Source organism: Pongo pygmaeus, chromosome X (genome assembly GCF_028885625.2).
Source record: "Pongo pygmaeus isolate AG05252 chromosome X, NHGRI_mPonPyg2-v2.0_pri, whole genome shotgun sequence".
Classification (NCBI taxonomy): Eukaryota; Metazoa; Chordata; class Mammalia; order Primates; family Hominidae; genus Pongo; species Pongo pygmaeus.
The window spans coordinates 2217274-2238932 of NC_072396.2; the positions used below are offsets into that span (position 1 = coordinate 2217274).

General features: G+C 46.4%; 1 long non-coding RNA gene across 4 annotated transcripts in view; it reads left to right on the top strand.

The window, feature by feature from the left end:
• The window catches only part of LOC129025679 (uncharacterized), a 56431-nt gene extending 35422 nt beyond the window's left edge, over window positions 1-21009 (top strand). Inside the window, exon 10 of one of the 4 annotated variants that reach the window (XR_008497061.2) lies at window positions 20471-21009. This is a non-coding gene — a long non-coding RNA (uncharacterized LOC129025679). Of the gene's footprint in view, window positions 1-1109; window positions 6824-10364; window positions 13245-13273; window positions 15366-20470 lie in introns of those variants that run through there. The other 3 variants (XR_010125507.1, XR_008497060.2, XR_010125508.1) reach the window with 3 other exon arrangements.
• Window positions 21010-21659: the final 650 nt, after the last annotated feature.

A 21659-nucleotide genomic window follows, 5' to 3' on the forward strand; every position in this document is an offset into this window, starting at 1 on the left:
AAAAAAAAGAGAAAGATACACATTGTATATGCAGCAGGACCAGGCCTAAAAGCAACTAACACTAACAGAGAAGTTTTCAAACCTCAGGAAGGTGGACCCAAACCATATCACTGGCTCTTTTCAAGGGAAAATTTGATTTTTTTTTTCCCTTAACTGAACTCTTTTGGGCCACCCTGTTGACTGTAATGAGTACAGACTGTGTTTATCATGGGGAATGAACTTTGCAGTGAATTACTCCAAGAAATGATGCCATTAGCAATGGGTACATGAGTGGAAGCAACAGCAGTGTGGGATCAGAGCCAGGATCTGAGAGACGCAGAGCTGGGAGGCAGGAGAAAGCTGTCTGGGAGCAAGCAGAGGGTGCCAGGCACAATGAACATGGCAAGCAAGGCTAGACCCTGAGGACAGTCAAAGGGCCATTTTCAAGGTTGAGGACTGACTGTAGCCTCACTGTTCCCTGCCATGCCACGCCATATCTGAGCTCCTCTTTCCCTCCTCACTGAGCCCCACGGGATCCTCAGTTCCATTGACCACTGGCCCTTTGCACGTACCACACTTGCTACACAAAACTTTCTGCCTGTACCTTGTGCTGTCTTCATACTTCAATTGTCAGCTCCACTTTCAGCTCCATTGTCACTTCCACTTAAAAGTTCACATCTGTGGCCGGGTGCGGTGGCTCACTCCTGTAATCCCAGCACTTTGGGAGGCCGAGGCAGGCAGATCACGAGGTCAGGAGATCAAGACCATCCTGGCTAGCATGGTGAAACCCCATCTCTACTAAAAATACAAAAAAATTAGCTGAGTGTGGTGGCATGTGCCTGTGGTCCCAGCTACTCAGGAGGCTGAGGCAGGAGAATCGCTTGAACCTGGGAGGCAGAGGTTGCAGTGAGCGGAGATCGCGCCACTGCACTCCAGCCTAGGCAACAGAGCGAGACTCTGTCTCAAAAAAATAAAAAAAAAATTTAAAAGTTCATATCGTGTCCCTGTCTGACCCAAGTTGACCACATTATAAGCATCTAGAAGCCTCACCTCCTTACTGCTGCTCTGACCACAGCACTACTTTTATGTCCTGTAGGCAATTTTGTTTAAATATCTGCTTTCCTCGTTAGATGCTAAGCAACATGAGAGTGAGTGTCTGGCCATGGTTTGCTCATCTGTGCATCTCCAGGACTGGCTGGGTTCCTGGGTGTGAAGAAGCAGAGGTCCACACACATGGGTGAATCTGTGCTGCTTCTCACCACCACACTGCTTGGCTTCCTTATTTCCTTCCTGTCACCTGGAATGCCTACCCTGTACTTCTCTCCAGCGCCAACACCATCATTTACCACCTCGTTCAGCTCCCAGGCATCCTAGAAGCCTTTCCTGACCACAGGGATGCATCGTGGTGCACAATTCCTGCAGCTGCCACTATGGTGCAAGATGAGTCTAGAAGAACAGTTTTGCTGTGCAGTCACCCTTACTCGCTATTGTGATTTTGCCTTTAACATATTGAAAAAGACACAGAAAACACACACCATCCGATCATTTAGTTGCAGGCACATCGTGCGATGCTAAGAATTTGCTGTGTTTTAAATTGGTGTCTGTTGACTCTTCAGCTTCTGCTCCAGGCTTCTTATGTCCCCACTCAGCCCTGAATCCCATTCCCCCTAATCTCGGTAACTTTGGTGGCTTTTGCACCAGCCAAAATCAGATCCTAGGTCTTGAGCAAAACCAAGAGCAAGGAAAAAAATCCCCCATGGGAATCTGAGACCTCACTCTAATGACTTCAGTTGCTGTTGACTTGATTTCCTTCAACTGCTGAAGGAGGTTAGATCAGTTTCCTCTTGCTTCTAGGATAAAGCATCGCAGACTTTGCAGCTTAAAACAGTGCACATTTCTTTGCTTACAGTTCTGGAGGTAAGAAGTCTGAAATTAGTTTCCTGGGGCTCCCATCAAGGTGTCAGCAGGGCTGGCTTCCTTCTGGAGGCTCTAGGAGAGAAAGGGTTTGCTTGATATTTCCAGCTTCTAGAGGCTGCGTACATGCCTTGTTATGTGGCTGCTCCCTCCATCTTCAAAGCCAGCAGTGTAGCATCTTCCAATCTCTCTCTAACACGGACCCTCTTGCTTCCCTCTTTCAATGATAAGGACCCATGTGATGACATTGGTCCTACTTGGGTAATCCAGTAATGTCTTCTCATCTCAAGCTCAGCTGATCAGCAACCTTCATTCCATCTGCAACCTTCATTTCCCTTGCACAGGTTCTGGGAATCAGGACATGGATATCTTTGGGGCCTGCTATTGCTTCTACCTACAACTGGTGTTACAAGACTTGGCCCACTTAATCTTGCAAATCCTTTCTGCCCCTCTTAATGAGATCTGTTCTCTATGAATGTTCAGGACCTCAGGAGTAGGGACCCCAAAGGCTGGGAGCAAAGTAGATGTGACAGGTACCAAGCATAGGATGTGTGACCAGATTCGGTCATGTGATTACATTGTGAGGTGACCCAGGCATTTTCATTAGGAAGGAAAATGGTTGTAGGAGGAGGAAATTGAACACAACCCACACATGGGTGGTTGGAAAATCTGAGAGCTCTCGTGGGCATGCTCACCCATTTCACTCACCATGGTACAGGGGAAATTCTTAGACCTGTCAGTGCAACTATTTGAAATAAACATCCAAGAAAGTCGGCAAACTTCAGGTAGGATGAAGTCAGAGATCCACCCTGAAGCACAGTGAAAGCCACAAGACAGAAGTGACTGATCCCATCCCAGGGATCCTAAAGAAGATTATCATCAGACTTCCCATTGGAAACTTTGGAAGCCGGACACCAGTAGTAGTCTGATAAATTCAAAATGCTAAAAAACAAAACCAATGAAAACATGCTAACCAAGAAAAAAAAATGCTACATGGCTGAAGAAATCATGCAGAAATTTTAGCAACATTTTAAATGATCCAACAAGGTCTGTTGTTTCTGCGCAGATATGGGCAAACATGAGCTTGTATAGCTTATTTTTATGGGTGCAAGGAGCATGCAGTTATCTCCACTAGCATGTTTTTTGTTTGTTTGCTTTGAGATGGATTCTCACTCTGTCGCCCAGGCTGGAGTGCAGTGGCACAATCTTGGCTCACTGCAACCTCCGTCTCCCAGGTTCAAGCAGTTCCCTGCCTCAGCCTCCCGAGTAGCTGGGATTACAGGTGCCCACCACCACGCCTGGCTAATTTTTGTATTTTTAGTAGAGATGGGGTTTCAGCATCTTGGCCAAGGCTGGTCTTGAACTCCTGACCTCGTGATCCACCCACGTCAGCCTCCCAAAGTGCTGGGATTACAGGTGTGAGCCACCGCGCCCAGCCTGTTTTTCTTTTTAACTCATGCATAGGTTCAGAATTTAGTTCCAGGTACGTGAGAGCTCCTTGTAGATGTTTTTCATGGCGAGTCAGCTGGCTTACCAGACCTTGTCTGACTTCTTCCTTTATCTTCCCAACAGTTCAGCACCTTGGTGCGGTACAGGGTCCCATTAGCAGGTCTCATTTCCCACCACTGACTGAACATCAGCAGGCTCAATCCACAAGTCAGGGGCTGGGGATGTCTTGTCAAGAATTCCCTCTTTAGGGGCAGGAATGAAATTTATAACAACATCCATGCTGCTTGATGGAGCCCTCTCTACATGGCAGGTGCTTTGCAAGCACTTTCAGAAAATCTGCACCAAACTGTATAGTAAGAATGATCACTGTCATTCTACAAGTCAGAAACTTGAAAATCAGATTGGTGACGTATTCAGCTAATGCACTGCAAATAAACAGCAGAAGTGAAATTCAGATATCAAGACATTTGTCCTCAAAGTCTATGCTTGCAACTAGATTATGGCCCTGATATCCTAGGGATGAATCAGTTTCAGTTTCCCTTCCTGGACCCCCAGCAAGTAGTACATGGGAATTATTCTAGTGCGGTATAGCGGGGAGCAGTGTAAACAGATAAACAAGGTTTTCCGGGGCCCTGGTTTAGGCAAATAAATCTTACAACATTATCTGGCTCTTTCAAGTAGATTTCAGACTTGGCCTTGTTTTCTAGACTGTTTTGCCCAATGGAAAATAGTGTTTGTATCTTTAGAAGATGTATTATGTGATTTTCCCCTCTCAATATTTTGCAGGGCAGAGATACTGCTTTGATCTATTTTCACATAATAATTATTATTTGAGGTCTCAATTAAGACCAGCATCTTCATCTGTGTGGGGCTCTGAGTTAAGGGCTTTCCATAGACTCACTCTTGCCATTTCTTCTAACTCCCTTGAGCAGAGGCCAGCAGTAGAGAAACTTGATAAATAACACAAGTGCTACAATCCCTGAGTCCTCTAAGAAATGAGACACAAAGGAAAGATCCAGGGACATTTTCACAGATGTGCCCAATTCCAGTGGCCCCAGGTTTCCCACCCTGCTGTTGATATTCTGCCACCCATAGTCATGATCATCTGGCTACAAAACAGCAGGCAGGGCTGTGCATGAGTGATGTTACAGGTGGGCTCATGGCTACATGGATGTCTAGACATGTCTAGGTGTCCATATGCAGGAACTGAGGGAAAGTGAGAAGGAGGGAGGGATGGGTGGACAGATGGATAGATAAATGGATGGAAAGGTGGACAAATGGATAGATGCATGAATGGATGGTGAATTGGTAGGTAAAATGGAGGGATGGATGGATGGATGTTTGGATGGATATTTGGATGGATGGATAGATGGATGGATGGATGGATGGATGGATAGGTGGATGGATGGATGGATGGATGAGTGAATGGCTGAGTGGATAGGTAGACAGGTGGATGGATGGAGAGATGGATAAGTGTTTGATGGATGAATAGACACATACATGGATGGAAAGGTGTTTGGGTGGATGTGTAGGTGGAAAGGTGGATAGATAGATTGATGGGTGGATGGATGGGTAGATGGACGGATGGATCAGTGAATAGATGTGTCAATGAATAGGGGGATGTATCATTGGAGGGATGGGTGAGTGGTTTGGTGGATGAGTAGATGAATGGGTGGGTGGGTGGATGGATGGATGGATGGATGGATGGTTGGATGGATGGTTAGGTGGATGAGTGGATGAGTAGATGGGTGGATGGGTGGGTGGATGGATGGATAGATGGATGGATAGATGGATAGGTAGATAAGTAGATGATTGAATGGATGGATGGATGCATGAATAAACAGGTTCGTGGATGAGTGGATAGATGGATGGGTGGATGTGGGTGGCTGGCTAGATATGTAGATAGATGCAAAGGTGAATGCAAAGAGAAGGATAGATTTATGAGGATGAAAGTGAGAATTTTTCTCCTTAGGTCATCAAGGGAAAATTAAATCCTTACCCACGGAGACATCTTTCATTTGAGTCAGGCGGAGGCTCTCTTTTTCTCTCTCCTGGTGACCAGGACAAAGAGAAATGCAGGTGTAGAGAGCTCTGATCAGGGAGCCCTGCCTGCCTCCTGTCCTGGGTGACCTTTACCAAATCCTCTCCTGTGTTGGGTCTCCCTAACCTTGATTTTCAAACGGTGGCTTCAGGGCTTTGCCTTTTCTGTGTCTGTGGTTCTCTGTCATCCATCAAGTCTCCCAGGGAGTCCCTTCCTGCCTCCCCTCTGTCCCTTTGGTCCCCACTCCAGACCCCAGATTGGGTTCAGGGTTCCTCTGTAGAAGTCACTGATGGGAGTCCACACCCTGAAAATGCCTTTAGTCTTCATTCCAGCCTCTCCTCTCTGCCAAGTGAGCTGCCCTTGCCGGCAGCAGTCACTTCCTCATACGGGGATGTTTGTTCCAGCACACTGAGTAGGCGCTGTCTCCTGAGTGGGAATTGGCTTGGCACAGGCAACCGTATGACATTGTTTCAAAAAGTCATTCAAATTATTTGTCTTGTACATCCTGTCTGGAAGCACGTATATACATTCCCGCCTCCCCACTGGGCACGCTCTTACCCTTGCCCTGCCATTCTGGTGCTAGGAGCTGTCTGTGCTGTCCACTGGGTGGACAGAGTTGTCTTCCCCATGAAAAGAGGAATCAGGGTTTTCATGTGTCTCTTAGAAGCCAGGCATTTGGCACCGGGGCTCATGAACAGCTGATTTTTGAAGTGGTCCCAGGGGAAGCTGAGTTGGTGACTGATAAGAGGAAGGTCTGGGCTGGGTGCGGGGGCTCACGCCTGTAATCCCAGCACTTTTGGAGGCCGAGGCAGGCAGATCAGTCAGGAGATTGAGACCATCCTGGTCAACATGGTGAAACCCCGTCTCTACTAAAAATACAAAAATTAGCTGGCCATGGTGGTGCACGCCTGTAATCCCAGGTACTCAGGAGGCTGAGGCAGGAGATTCGCTTGAACCCGGGAGGTGGAGGTTGCAGTGAGCCGAGATCATGCCACTGCACTCCAGCCTGGGTGACAGAGCGAGACTACATCTCAAACAAAAAAAAAAAAAAAAAAGAAGAAGAAAGGAAGAAGAAGAAGAAGAACATCTGAAGAATTGGGATACTGAGGCATCATCTTCCTTGCTCAGTGGATTTGCGGTTTCATACCCTGGATTTCCTGAAGCTTTGGGGTTTCTTTTTCTCATTTTTTTTTCTTTGAGATGGAGTCTTTTTTCTTTATAAATTATCCAGTCTTAGTTATTTCTTTATAGCAATGTGAGAACAAACTAATGGTGCTGGTCTCCTCAAGGAAACTCCTGCCATACCCCCTCCCTCATCTTCTTTCTCTCTCTCTTTTTGTTTTGAGGTGGAGTCTAACTCTCTCGCCCAGGCTGGAGTGCAGTGGTGCGATCTTGGCTCACTGCCACCTCTGCCTCCCGGGTTCATGCCATTCTACTGCCTCAGCCTCCTGAGTAGCTGGGATTACAGGCGCTCGCCACCACGCCCGGCTAATTTTTGTATTTTTAGTAGAGATGGGGTTTCACCATGTTGGCCAGGCTGGTCTTGAACTCCTGACTTCAAGGGATCCACCTGCCTCAGCCTCCCAAAGTGCTGGGGTGACAGGCGTGAGCCACCGCACCTGGCTGGGGATCCTTTTTCATCTCTGGTGGATGACAAGGTGTATTTTCCTCTTGCTGGTCCAGGGGGCAGCAGAGGGAGAAGGAGACTCCAGTGTTTGGGGGTCCGTGTGTGTGTTCTTTTCCCCGCTGGTGCCCGCTGTGGGAGGTCACATAATGCAGATGGATAATGATGGCACAGACATATCCTGGCTGGTGGCCTCTCCTACTTTACTTCATTTGTGATGGATGCACCACCCATTGAGTTGATTATAAAAGGCTGATAAGGCTGGGCACGGTGGCTCACACCTGTAATCCCAGCACTTTGGGAGGCCAAGGCAGGCGGATCACCTGAGGTCTGGAGTTCAAGACCAGCCTGACCAACATGGAGAAACCCCATCTCTACTAAAAATACAAAATTAGCCGGGCATGGTGGCGCATGCCTGTAATCGCAGCTACTCGGGAGGCTGAGACAGGAGAATCGCTTGAACCAGGGAGGCAGAGGTTGCGGTGAGTTGAGATCGCACCATTGCACTCCAGCCTGGGCAACAAGAGGGAAACTCCATCTCAGAAAAAATAAATAAATAAAATAAATGAATAAATAAATAAAAGGCTGATAATAAGCAAATTGCTAACTATGGGGTCTGTGACTATGGACTCTTTCTTGTGTTCAGAATAGCTTTTCTGCAGAGTTAACTGTGCAAACCCAGGACAGCAGATTCTGTATGTGCCCTTCAAGTGGTTTAGATTTCAGATTACCAAGATAGAAAAATATGTTTGACTACCTGTCCACAGTTCTGTATTTTCAGTTCTTGTCCACAGTTCTGTATTGTCAGTTCTTATAATGGGACTAAAAATAAGACAACCTGAGCCTTGTTTCCCACACCCTTGAATGCACAGAACCACAGTTGTGAACGATGTTTTTGTTTGTTTGCTTATGAGATGGAGTTTCACTCTTGTCGCCCAGGCTGGGTGCAATGGTGCGATCTTGGCTCATTGCAACCTTCGCCTCCCAGGTTCAAGTGATTCTCCCACCTCAGCCTCCCGAGTAGCTGGGATTACAGGCACGTGACACCACACTTGGGTTATTTTTTGTATTTTTAGTAGAGACGGGGTTTCACATGTTGGCCAGGGTGGTCTTGAACTCCTGACCTCAGGTGATCCACCCACGCGGCCTCCCAAAGTTGTTGGGATTACAGTCGTGAGCCACCGTGCCAGGCCTGAGCAATGTTTAAATCCTCAAAGCATCACTAGAATTCTGATAATTGTTTTTACAAAGAAGAAAAGGAATCATTATTGGCAAGGATGTGGATTCATTAGAATTCTCCTACTTTGCTGGTGGGAAGTTAAAATGGTATAGCCACTATGGAAGGCAGTTTTATGGCTCTTCAGAAAATTAAACACAGAATTACCAAGTGATGTAGCAATCCTACTTCTACCTAATACCTAAAGGTACTGAAAACAGATGTGCAAACAGAAATTTGTACACAAATGTATGTAGCAATATCCAAAATGCCAAAAGGTGAAAACAATCCGATGTCCATCTAATACTAAGTGGATAAACCCCATGTGTTCCGTCCATACAATGGAATATTATTGAGCAATGAAAAGGAATGAAACAGTCACATGCTACAACATGAATGAACCTTGAAGACATTATGCTAAGTGCAGAAAGACAGACACAACACGTCACATATTGTAGGAGTCACTTTATATAAAATGTCCAGAATAGTTAAAGCCATCAAGGCAGAAATTGACTTCGTGGTTGCTCAGGGCTGGCAGGGGCGGGAATGAAGAGTGATTACTTGATAGATACGAAGTTTTCTTTTGCAGAGATGACGGGTTCTGGAACTACATAGCGGTGATGGTGGCATAACACTGGGAATGTACTAAATGCGCCTGAATTGTTCACTTAAAAATGGTAAAAACAGGCCGGGCGCGGTTGCTCACACCTGTAATCCCAGCACTTTGGGAGGCCGAGGCAGGCGGATTATGAGGTCAGGAGTTCGAGACCAGTCTGGCCAACATGGAAACCCCGTCTCTACTAAAAATACAAAAATTAGTTGGCTCTGGTGGCGCATGCCTGTATTGCTAGCTGCTCAGGAGGCTGAGGCAGAAGAATCGCTTGAACCTGGGAGGTGAATGTTGCAGTGAGCCGAGATCGCGCCACTGCACTCCAGCCTGGGCGACAGAATGAGACTCCGTTTCAAAAAAAACAAAAGGTGAAAACAGGCTGGGTGCAGTGGCTCACGCCTTTTAATCTCAACTCTTTGCGAGGCCAAGGCGGGAGGATTGCTTGAGCCTAGGAGTTCAAGACCAGAGTGGGCAACATAGTGAGATCCAGTCTCTACCAAAAAATTTTAAAAAATCAGCTGGGCATGGTGGCGTGTGCCTGTAGTCCCGTCTCCTCTGGAGGCTGAGGTGGGAGGATCACTTGAGCCCAGGAGGTCAGGGCTGCAGTGAGAGGTGTTTCTGTCACTGCACTGTAGCCTGGGTGACAGAGGGAGACCCCCATCTCTAAAACAAATAAATACATATATACACAAATGAAAAGGTTAAATGATGAAGTTAATGTTATGGGTATTTTTCTACAACAACATCCTTCCCCACAGAAATCTCAGTGGAGAAGACAGGAGTGTGGCAGACCAACATGCTTCTGGAGCCCCACAAAGCTGTCCCTTTAATTGGCAGCGTGCCTGGTAAAGGCTGTTTGCTTAGTGGACGTTGACCTCTGACCTTGTCCTCCACCTGCTGGCCCAGCAACTCCTGCTATCTTCATTTTGTCCAGTTCACCTCTCAGTCCCCAGAGCCGTAGAACCATCTATAGGTTCTTGCTTCTCCCTTTTCCCCTAGAAGCATCTCCTGGGAATCACCCCTGACCAAAAGCCCCAGGCACCTCTTCTCTCCAAGACCCCCTCCAGAAGCCTAAACAGCCCTTACATTCATTGCCTTTGGACCTACCCGAAGTCAACAAGTTCCAAACTCGTCAGGAACTGGAAGAAGTCTCAGCCCCAAATCAATAGCAGCTGTTGTCAGCTCCTCCCAGCTCAAAGTCCCCCAGAGATCGGTTCCCTGGTCTGAGTCAAGAATGAGAGACTGAAAAGCACGGGGATCTGGTGCTTTTTCTTTGTAGGGTTACTCCCTCTCCCCACCAAAAAACCTTCCAACTGAAAGATCACTGATTGGATGGGTCAACCAACCTCAACCACCAGATGTCTTTGAGATGGGGAGCCAGCCCCCTAAAGCTGAGTCTCTGTGTGTGGCTTCCAAATACCTGGTCCCCTGGGTGCAGACAGAAGAGAGGACACAGAGGTTGGACATCTCCCAGAGGAGGGGGAGACTGGCTGGGCACCAAATAATCTTGCTTTCCTCTCTGATGTCATAGGAACATGAACAGACTTGGAGCTGCTGATTGGAAGTATATATCACCTGAAGGAGACATTGGTTCCAGAGCCATTAGTTCCTAACCTCCTACCATACTCTCTGCATGGTGGAAGATGCCAGAACATTCTCAGAGCTTGGAAAAAAAGAGGAATTGAGGGAAGGGATGGGGGTCAAGAGAGAGAGAAGGGGAGGAGGAATGTGAGAGAAGGGAGGGACGGAGGAGAGGTGAGGAAGAATAACTCAGAAGCTCAGGTCTAACTTCACCCCACTCCCCTTAGGACCCCCCCCCCACTCTAACTGTTGTTTCTGAGAGTTTCTAGGGGCCACCCATAAACAATGAGGTTAAATGTAAATGGAAGGGCAGGACTCTGTTGAAGTCTGCAGAAGGTACCCTTTTGGCTGCATAGTCACCAGCTCTCATGACCCAAAGAGGAGAGTGAGCAGGTGACTGGATCATCAGTGAGGGTAAATCTGGAAGACAGAATTGGGGCCAGGTGCAGTGGCTCACAACTGTAGCCCCAGCACCTTTGGAGGCCAAGGTAGAAGAAGCACTTGAGCCTCAGGAGTTTGAGACCAGCCTGGGCAACATAGCCAGACCCTGTCTCTACAAATAATTTTTAAAAATTAATTGAAGGATTTCTAAAGACTGCTTGAGTGGTTTATGTCTCCTGGAGTCAGAACCCAGGGAGGGTTTTTGCTGAAATACCAAAGCCACAGGAAGCATGAATAGAGATGTTCAGACAGAAATTAAGTTTGAAGAAATAGATTTTGGCAGAGAGGCATGTGGCCACAGACAAGAACTCATCATGCATTCATTCTTTCATTCACTCAACAAACATTAAATGGACTCCCTCTAACTGCATTTCCCTCTCTTGACAAGAGGGATACATCAGAGAGAGACAGGCTGAAGGAATGTAGAGTTGATATTGGACCTGGGAGCTTTCCAAAGGCACTGTGCTCTCCTGTGCCCTTCTGCACATCCCAGTCTCTACGATGTTGACGGTGTTCGTGGGTGTCACATCGCTATTGAGATACCAGAAAGAATATGCATGAACCACAGTGACAAATGTCATTCATAATCCTTTTCAGCACAGAATAACCTACAGAAATGTTTTCTGTGTACCTTCCCCTGGAATAGTTTGTGATTCTGATGCAACTGGAGACAAAACATCTCTTATCCATGGCCTCTCTTGAATCAATTTTATCTCCAATCTGCCTTTTCATGGGCACTCTAACAAGAAAGCAAACAAGGAAAGTTCAGCTGGTCTAGCAGTTTGGAGACAGCAAATTATCTTACTGTTGATGTGGACAAAGAGCCTCTTGCAGAAAGACTATACTTAACTCTGAGAATCTGGGTCCCAGCTTTTTTTTTTTTTTTTACCCAGAGAGGTGTAAATCTGAAAGAATCCGGGTCCCAGCCGAGCTGAGAGAGGGATAAAATCACAGAGGCATGCCTCCACTCAGAATACATCATTATCATGCTTTTATATGGAAGGCACAGCCATTCACTCATTGTCTGATAGACATTTCCATTGAACGTTGGATCTCTTCAGACCAAGTGTCTGCAAACATGATGGGTTTTGCACTGATGCTGAGGATGAATCCAACAGGAAAGATACAGAGAAACGTCACATTGCACCCCAGAGACATATGCAATTATTGTTTATTGATTAAAAATATAATGAAAATTAGGAGGCCAAGGCAGGCGGATCATGAGGTCAGGAGTTCGAGGCCAGCCTGGCAAATATGGTGAAACCCCGTCTCTACTAAAAATGCAAAAATTAGCCGAGCGTGGTGGCACACATCTGTAGTCCCAGCTACTCGGGAGGCTGAGGCAGGAGAATCGCTTGAACCCGGGAGGTGGAGGTTGCAGTGGGCCGAGATGGCGCCATGGCATTCCAGCCTGGGTGACAGAGCAAGACTCCGTCTCAATAATAATAATAATAGTAATAATAATGAAAAATAAAAGAGGAACAAGGGAAACCAAAAATAAGCATATAGAAGAGCAGTTTAACATGCAATTTCATTTTAATTATTTCTGCTTTAAGTTTGTTATTTAAATGGTATCGCAAACGAACAAGGCTGGCCACTCGTTCCCTCTTCTGTTACCCTATCGTTGGAGGTTTTGTTCTTTGCCTTGGTATGTTGAGAGAACCCAGAAGTCTGTGAGTAAAATTCCAGGGCTCTGTCAACTCAGATGGGACAAAGTCTACATCTCTGGGTTCACTCACTTGTAACTGAAATTCAGCATTGCCTGTGGACATAGGCAACATCCCACAACAGTATTAGTCTTGCCTGTAGATTTCTCAGCAGCCATTATCACAGATACTTTCCTATCACTGTACAGGAGTTGCAGATGAAATATTCTTTATACTCATGACCACTTCAGCGTTACTGTGCTCCTTGGACCTACCTCCAAATATTTTAATCTTATGAGTATCTAATGCATTACTGTGTTTCCATTACACGAAATAAAACAGTGACTTAGCAGTTGCCCGGGTGAAGGGCACCACTTCCAACAGGGGGAACTAATCATTCAGGGTTTTCAAAAGTTCTCTGTGTAGTTGGATTTTAAGCTCCAGAGTTAATCTGATAGAACTTGCTCATCTGGTTTTAAGAAGTGTGGTTAATGGGGATCTCTTGACTGTAGAATCAGTTTTAAAACACCACATTTACTTCTGACAGTAGGTAAATTTTACCTTGGGCAGAATTGTATGGCCTTGGTGGTAGTTAGTATAAATTAGTATGAATTAACTTGGGCATATGTGAAAATTAGTATAGCATAAATTAATGAAGGCCTATGTGAAGTTTTGCAATTATTTTCTATATTCACCTAAAATGGAATTGCACTGGAAATATAGTATGCTTCTTTTGTGATTTCTACATATCTCTGTTTTTTTCTCATATCAGATTCTACTTTACCCCTCAGTGGCAGTCATTTTACACTCCTCTCTGTCTCAATGTCTGAGGCACCCTGGGACCATCCTGGCTGGAAAGCATAGTGACATTGCTAGCCTGAGCTGAAGTGCTGATTAAAATAAATTGAAAGCTGAATTACCTTATGAAGAGCTGCTTTACCCAGGAACAAATATGGAGAGGAACTCCTCGAAACTGTGTTCTCAAGTAGACCACTTTTGAGAAATTATACATTTATCATAACATCTCAAGTCCTGCTCTGCATAGAATGACCATTATTATCAAGAAAAGTTCTGCATTCTCTGTAATTCATAAGGAAATGCAGGCCTAACCAGAAAACAGAAACTGTGACAACCTTGCGTCAGACACATTCAATCTCTCTATTCACAGTTGCATTCTCTCTCTCTCTTTTTTTTTTTTTTTTTTTTTGTTTACAAAGCCAATCACCAATAACTTGGAAACAAAAACAAAAACAAAAAAACATGAACACATTGTTGAGCTCGCTTCTGAGAAAGATTCTGCATTGTGAATGTCAGGATTCCACATTTCTGAAGCACCTTTGCTCCTCCAGAAAGCATATCTCTAGTTTCGTGGTGATACGAGAGAGAAGTGACAATTGTCTATATTATCAGGATGGCCCATTGTTGTCTGTGGATCTCAATCAATGTGGACACCAGCCATGATCAAACTCTTTCTTTTTTATCTCTCTCCTCCCTTCCTTCCTCCTTCCCCTTCCCCTCCCCTCCCCTTTCCCTTTCCTTTATCTTGTTTCTTGCTTTGTTTTCTTTCTCCCTTCCCTTCCCTCCTCTCCTCTCCTCCCTTTCTCCCCTCCCCTTCCCCCTCCCCTTCCCTCCCATTCCTCCTCCCTTCCCCTCCCCTATCCCCTCCCCTTCCCTCCGCTTTCCCCTCCACTCTCTTCCTCTCCCGTCCCCCTTCCCTTATCTTTTCTTTTCTTTTCTTTTCTTTTCTTGAGACAGGATCTCGCTCTGTTGCCCAGACTGGAGTACAGTGAAGTTATCATGGCTCACTGCAGCTTCGACCTCCTGGGCTCAAGCCACGCTCTCTCCTTAGCCTCCTGAGTAGCTGGGACTACACACACACACCACCATGCCTGCCTAATTTTTAAAATTTTTATATTTTTTTGAGACAGGGTTTCATGCAGGTTTTCATGCCCAAGCTGGAGTGCAGTGGTACAGTCTCTTGGCTCACTGCAGCCTCTGCCTCCTGGGCTAAAGCGATATTCCTACCTTGGCGTCCCAAGTAGCTGCGACCACAGGCACTAGCCACCACATTTGGCTATTTTTTTCTTTTTTCTTTTTTAAAGACACAAGGTTTCACCATGTTGTCCAGGTTGGTCTCGAACTCCTGAGCTCAAGCGATACACCCACCTTAGCCTCCCAAAGTGCTGAGATCACAGGCATGAACCACCATGCCCAGCCTGGTTAATGTTTAAATGTTTCCTGGAGATGGAGCTTCACTATGTAGCGCAGGCTGGTCTTGAACTCCTGGGCTCAAGTGATCCTCCCACCTCAGCCTCCTAAAATGCTAGGATGACAGACATGCGTGCCCATACTCAGAGACGTTCTTTTCTTTCTTTTTTTTTTTTAAATTGTTTTTATTTTTTTGAGAGGGGTCTTGCTCTTGTCCCCCAGGCTTGAGTGCAATGGCTCCATCTCAGCTCACTGCAACCTCCACCACCCGGGATCAAACAATTCTCCTGCCTCTGCCTCCCAAGTAGCTGGGATTACAGGTGGCTGCCACCACACCCGGCTAATTTTTGTATTTTTTAGTAGAGACAGGGTTTCATTATGTTACCCAGGCTGGTCTCGAACTCCTGACCTCAGGTGATCTGCCCGCCTCGGCCTCCCAAAGTGCTGGGATGACAGGCGTGAGCCACCGCACCTGGCCGACCATGCTTTTACACAAACATCCCAGACCCTGGGGACGACAGCTGACCAGAGAGTGATTGAACTATGCAGAGTCCCAGCCTCATCTCCCAAATCCCTTCTCTCTCGTTTGCCCACCTATTACCCCTACCTTAAAAAAACACCCTGTAGAAATACCCACTAGGGCCAGACGCATTATGTGAGGCTCTTCTTTTTTATTCTTTTTTTTTTTTTTTTTTTTTTTGAGATGGAGTCTCACTCTGTTGCCCAGGCTGGAGTGCAGTGGCATGATCTTGGCTCACTGCAACCTCTGTCCCCCCAGATTCAAGCAATTCTCCTGCCTCAGTCTCCTGAGTAGCTGGTATTACAGGTGTGCACCACCACGCCTAGCTAATTTTTGTATTTCTAGTAGAGACGGGGTTTCGCCATATTGGCCAGGCTGGTCTCAAACTCCTGACCTCAGGTGATCCACCTGCCTCGTCCTCCCAAAGTGCTGGGATTAACAGGCATGAGCCACCGCGCCTGGCCAACCATGTTTTTATACAAGCGTCCCAGACCCTGGAGATGACAGCAGACCAGAGAGTGATTGAACTATGCAGAGTCCCAGCCCCACCTCCTAAATCCCTTCTCCTCTCTCCTTTGCCCACCTACTACCCCCACCTTAAAAGAACACCCTGTATCAATACCCACTAGGGCCAGACACATTATTTGAGGCTCTTCATTATTTTCTGAGACATCAATAGACCATATGTGTTGGCAGAATAATTGACTTTGCAATTTACATTGGTGATATAGGAGGGACAGATCCTGCTTCTCGGAAACCTCCATGATTTGCACATATGCCTGCGTCCTCCTTTGCAGGCGTGGTGTTTGGGAAGGAGCAGTGAGCCATGGGGGATGGGAGCCCAAGGTGTGGCCCTGCGGGGAGGGTCCAATGGCCCATGAGTGTGGGTGATTCAAGAATGTCAGAGCGGCTGAGCACGGTGGCCCGTTCGTGTAATCTCAGCACTTTGGGAGGCCAAGGCGGGCAGATTACCTGAGGTCGGGAGTTGGAGACCAGCCTGGCCAAGATGGTGAAACCCCATCTCGACTAAAAATACAAAAATTAGCTAAGTGTGGTGGCAGGTGCCTGTAATCCTAGCTACTTGGGAGGCTGAGGCAGGGAAGTGCTTGAACCTGGGAGGCGGAGGTTGCAGTGAGCCAAGATCATGCTACTGCACTCCAGCCTGGGCAACAGGGTGAGACTCCGTCTCAAAAAAAAAAAAAGAACATCTGTCATTTGCAACAACACGGGTGAACGTGAAGGATATTGTGTTCAGTGAAATAAGCCAGGCACGGAAAGACAGGTACCACATGAACTCATTCCTATGTAAAAGTCTAGAAACCTTGATCTCACAGAAGCAGAGAACATAGTGGTGGTTACCGGGGGATAGGTATGGGAAGATGTTGGTCAGAGTATTACAGGCCACTAGACAGGCATGGGCGGGCAGGAGAGGGCTCTTCCCCCACCCACCAGCAATGCCAGGTGATGGTTCAGCGATGATCGCATTGCCTCTCTGAAAAATGATAAATTGGCGGCTGGGCACGGTGGCCCACGCCTGTAATCCCAGCACTTTGGAAGGCTGAGGCAGGTGGATCACGAGGTCAGGAGTTCAAGACCAGCCTGGCCAAGATGGTGAAACCCCATCTTTACTAAAAATACGAAATTAGCCAGGCACGATGGTGCATGCCTGTAATCCCAGCTACTCGGGCGGCTGAGGCGGGAGAATTGCTTGAAACCGGGAGGTGGAGGTTGTTGCAGTGAGCTGAGATCGTGCCACTGCACTCCAGCCTGGGCGACAGAGTGAGACTCAGTGTCAAAAAAAAAAAAAAAAAATTGGCAGCCTGTGGCAGGGAGAGACCATTTCCTGATGTTCCACACCTGTCACACTCAATTGTTCATTGAGTGCAAGTGCCGTGGAGACACAACTTCCTACACATGCACATTAGGAGAAAACATGGCGGAATATGACCTTCTGAGGTCACTCCACTGGAAACAGGAAGGAAGTCTCAGATATGGGCATGCTACAACTTCTTAAACCTCATGCTCACCTCCCAAGCATAAGGAGGGCACTCTGCATGCGGGCAGCTCACTGTAGGGGAAGAATCATGGGAAAGGGATACGAGATGCTAGAAGTGGACCAGCCTATAAGGTCCTATAAAGTTAAACACCACACTTGTTCTTCAGGGTGCCTGCTTGGGTCTCTTTCAAGTGTACTTCCATTCTTTTCTGTTCTAAAGCTTTTAAAATAAACTTCCACTCGGCTGGGCACAGTGGCTCATGCCTGTAATCCCAGCACTTTGGGAGGCTGAGGTGGGTGGATCAGAAGGTCAGAAGTTCGAGACCAGCCTAGCCAATACGGTGAAACCCCCTCTCTACTAAAAATACAAAAATTAGCCATGCATGGTGGCACACACCTGTAATCCCAGCTACTCGGGAGATTGAGGCAGGAGAATTGCTTGAACCCGGGAGGTGGAGGTTGCAATGAGCCGAGATTGCACTGCTGCACTCCAGCCTGGGCGGCAAGAGCGAGACTCTGTCTCAAAACAAAAACAAAAACAAAAACCTTCCACTCCTGCTCTGAAACTTGCCTGGGTCTCTCTCTCTCTGCCTTATGGCCCTCAGTCAAATTCTTTCTTCTGAGGAGGCAAGAATTCCAGTGGCTGCAGGCCTGTATGGATTCACCACTGGTAACTCAGATACCTTCCACCGCATTATAATAAAAGGACAGAACATTTCAGTTAGACCTAAGGAATAAGTTCAAGAGATATATTGCACAATGTGGTGATTGTAGTTAATATCAATGTACTGCATACTTGAAAACCACTAAGACAGTAGATTTTAACTGTTTTCACCACATTAAAAAAATAAGTATGGGCTGGGAATAGTGGCTCACGCCTGTAATCCCAGCACTTTGGGAGGGTGAGGGGGGTGGATCACGAGGACAGGAGATTGAGACCATCCTGGCTAACACAGTGAAACCGCATCTCTACTAAAAATACAAAAATTTAGCCAGGCGTGGTGGTGGGCACCTATAGTCCCAGCTACTTGGGAGGCTGAGGCAGGAGAATTGCTTGAACCCAGGAAGCAGAGGTTGCAGTCAGCCAAGATTGCACCACTGCACTCCAGCCTGGGTGACAGAGCCAGACACCGTCTAAAAAAAAAAAGTATGTGTGGTAATATGTTAATTAGTTTTAGTTACCCATCTCATAATGGATACATATTTCAGTATATGAATGGATCATGTTGTATATCAGAAGCATATCTAATTTTTATTTGTCAATGACAAAAAGAAAATAGTCCTTATCATTGTGACTGGCTCAGGCTAAACACACATACACTATTTTTATTTCTGCAGTTACTCTTCTATTTCTGTGCTATGTCTTAAAATTATCCATTGCAAATGGCATGTAGCTTTGAAAATATAAACTTGCCACCTGACTAAAACTTTTCAGTTCTGTCATAGTTTTTTTTTTTTTTTTTTTTTTTTTTTTTTTTTTTTGAGATGGAGTCTCCTTCTGTTGCCCAGGCTGGAGTGCAGTGGCATGATCTCGGCTCACTGCAACCTCCACCTCCTGGGTTCAAGCGATTCTCCTGCCTCAGCTTCCCGAGTAGTTGGGACTACAGGCGCACGCTGCCACACCCGGCTAATTTTTTGTATTTTAGTAGAGACAGGGTTTCACCGTTGTTGCCCAGGCTGGTCTCGAACTCCTGAGCTCAGGCAATCCGCTCGCCTCAGCCTCCCAAAGTGCTAGGATTACAGGCGTGAGCCACCGTGCCCAGCCTCTGTCATGGTTTCTAAAACACCGACACCACAACAGTAATCCTTACTCAACTTCAGCTCCTCCTCCTTTGTCTAAGCCAAGTTTAGCCGAAGAAAACATCTGCCGAGAAAGTAAAAACAAAACCATCTGCCAAAGGCAAGAACCCGGTGGGAAGCCCCCTGAGCCCAGTGGCCTGCAGAGTCTGTTCTAGTGACAAAGCAGGCAGCTGGAAGAGAGCAGGGCTGTGAGACAGCGTGGGTGGGTTTTATCTGCTGCTTTTGTAAATTCATTGCATGATGCGTCTGTTTTTCAGAGGTCCCAAAGCAAAGAAACAAAGCCCCACAGAGTTCACCCAGAGGGAAAGCCTTCATTGGATCAGGCTATAAGAGAAGGACTCTCCCCTGAGAAAGATAAATACTTATTTCGGGGCCTTGTTTAGAGAAAAAGGAAGAATGATGGCTTTCCCGTAGAAATGTTTACTTATTTTGTGATTTGAAAATGGACTTTTGTGTTTTAGGAATTATGTGGACGGGATGTTTTCTTGGGTGATAGGATTTGAAATTGCAGAGGGGAGCAGGTGCCATGTGCTGGCAATGGCCGCCTGCCTGCCTGCCTGCCTGCCTGCCTGCCTTCTTTCCTTCCTTCCTTCCTCCCTCCCTCCCTCCCTCCCTCCATTCCTCCTTCCCGCCCCGTTTCTTCCTTCTTTCTGTGTTTCTTCTTTCTCTTTCTTTCTCTTTCTTTCTTTCTCTCTCTCTCTCTTTCTCTCTCTCTCTTTCATTTTGTTTGTTTTAATGAGTGAGAGTAGAGAGAAAGAAAAGAACTGTTTCTATTTTTTGTCTACCTTTATTTTAAGGAGAGAGTGAGGATACCATGCCACACATGCAGGGTTCTGAGCAGAGGGCTGCACCCTGCTTAATTCTAAAGACACCTAGACTTTATCCTGAAAGCCGCTGAGAGGCCCACATTTTGAAACACTCAGACTCTCAGAAGAGGATAGAATGGGTTGCCAGTGTAACAGGGAGAGAAATCGAACATAGCTGACTCCATCTTGCTTCTGACTCCTCAAGCTAACTGCTTTCAGGTACTTCTGCACACGGGCCAAGTTAATCATGGAAAGAACTTTGATTACAGTTTAACTGGAAAGCAAGGATGATAAGAGTTCCTTTCCAAAACTAACCTCTGAGGAGATAAGAAGGGCATGCACACAAGTAACAGTGTTATGTTGAAGATTTGCAGGAGCACTGTGACCTGAGCAAGGACAAAGAAGTTTTGCAATCTCCTTGGGCCCCTGCTGATGCCCAAGTGTCTGTGGTCACCAGCCACCCCCCTCACCTCAGTCTCCTCCTTGTTCCCCTTCTCAATGTACAAAGAAGCTTGAGATTCATGCCTTTAAAGATGGTTCGTTAGGACATGGGTCCGGTATCTTCCTGACTTGCTGGCTCTCCAAATAAAGATGCTTTTCTTGCTCTTTTTGTCTCTTGAATGATTGGCTGTTGTGCAGTGAGTCTCAGGAACTTTGGACTCCACAGCACCAGGACAACTCTCAAGACTCCCAGTCTCTATGGGGTGCAGGAATCACTGGGGAGTCTGGCTGAAATGCAGACTCTGATTGAGGAGGCCTGGGACATGAGGCCTGAGATTCTGCATCTCCAGTAAGCACCAAGGGAATGTTGATGCTGCTGATCCAGTGACCACACCTTGGAGAGCAATGCTGAGAAGCTGGTGGAAGAGCCCAGGCTGATGAGGATCTGAACATGGTCCATAGCAGGGAGGTTGGGGAAATGAGATAAAAATGTTAAAAATGGCAGTTACCTTCCTGGAGAAGAAATGGCTTTTCCATTCCTTATTAGGCTCATGTCTTTGGAAATAGCCCCCAGTGGTCTCCTTCCTGTTATATACCTGCAGTTACCATGTTCTTGTTAAGGAAGAATTGCAAATGCAAAAAAAAAAAAAAAAAAAAGAGGAAGTTGATCATGTTTGGTTGCTTTTGGTCATGTTTAGTCATCACAATAAGTAAATAAAATCTGAAATTTCCCCCTGACTTTGCAAATGTTTTCTTCAAGGAGAGCAATAGACATGTGTCAGCCTTATTGGATTTCTTTGGTTCCTGAACAGCCTGCCATGAGGTATGAAGGACACGTGATCTTTTATGTAATTGGTGAGACCCAATGTCTTCCAGATGTTGGGTGTCTCATCCCACTGTGAGGATTTTTTTTTAAATTATTTTTTTGAGATGGAGTCTTGCTCTGTTGCCCTGGCTAGAGTGCAATGGTGCAATCTTGGCTCACTGCAACCTCCACCTGTCAGGTTCAAGTGATTTTCCTGTCTTAGCCTCCCGAGTAGCTGGGATTACAGGTTCGTGCCACCACACCCAGCTAATTTTTTGTATTTTAGTAGAGACGGGATTTCACCGTGTTGCCCAGGCTGGTCTTGAACTCCTGAGCTCAGGCAATCCACGCCCCTTGGCCTCCCAAAGTGCTGGGATTACAGGCATGAGCCACTGTGCCTGGCCGAGGGCGGATATGTTTTTAAAACTTAATTTCCCTTTAGAAAAGAGAATTAACCTACATGTTGGTTCTTAATTTATCTTGAGTAAAAGTTGTCTTTGCTAATATGAATTTTTAAAGTCATCAATTGGTTCAAACAGTTTTGTGTGATTCACCTCTAAATGTTTTCAGCAGACGGAGTAA